Raw genomic sequence first — 850 nt, 5'->3', positions numbered from 1 at the left:
GATCCCATCCTGGAAGCATGCAATCGTCCACCGAAAACTCCAGGTCACCGAGGTCAATATCTTTCCCCTTCGAAGAGTTCAGCCCCGTCGCAACCGCAGGAGCAGTGTCGGGACCTTGGTCATCAGGCTTGGAATCACTCCCTGTTTCCCCGGCCAAAGCAGGACTAGGATGCACAAACCTCAACGCCTTTCAAGGACCGTTCCTGAGCAGATCCCTCACCGCGATAATGTCCTTAGGAAACGGAGCAAGGAGATTGATGAAGGGACGATCGTTCAGCAACCTCCGGAACAATGGGATACAACTCTTTTCGACAGACGCAGCGTCCACACGAACGAAGAAGAAAAACTTCTTCCACGAGTTGAAGTTAGAAGTAAACCCCTTAACCACTGACATGAAGTTCCGAGGGACCAGCCTGTACTTGTTCGTATCCTTGATGATCTGCAACCTAAGAAGCATTTCGAAATGATCGACGGTAAGAGAGAGACCATGCTCATAGCTCAGGATCAAGACTCCAATGAGGTGCTGGATGCCAAGGGGATTCAGTTGGCTTGTCGCCACCCCGAAACGATGCAACACACGGACGATAATTTCGGGAATCGGGAACCACAAACGACAGTGCACAACGAATGCTTCGTAAGAAGTAAAGTAACCCTCCGGGGGACTACTAGCGCGCTCCCCTTGACGAGGAACCCTGAACTCCACCGCATCCGAAATATGGTAGAACGACCGCATGACCTCGAGGACTTCGCTAGTACACTACAAGAAAACACACCGAATTCCGACGGAGGTTCCGACGGACACCAAGGTCGTCGGACATTTGTGACGGAATACTGACAAATTTCCGACGAA

The sequence above is a fragment of the Brassica oleracea genome, chromosome C2 (assembly GCF_000695525.1).
Source record: "Brassica oleracea var. oleracea cultivar TO1000 chromosome C2, BOL, whole genome shotgun sequence".
NCBI classification, from domain to species: domain Eukaryota; kingdom Viridiplantae; phylum Streptophyta; class Magnoliopsida; order Brassicales; family Brassicaceae; genus Brassica; species Brassica oleracea.
Note: the sequence above shows the minus strand (reverse complement) of the source record.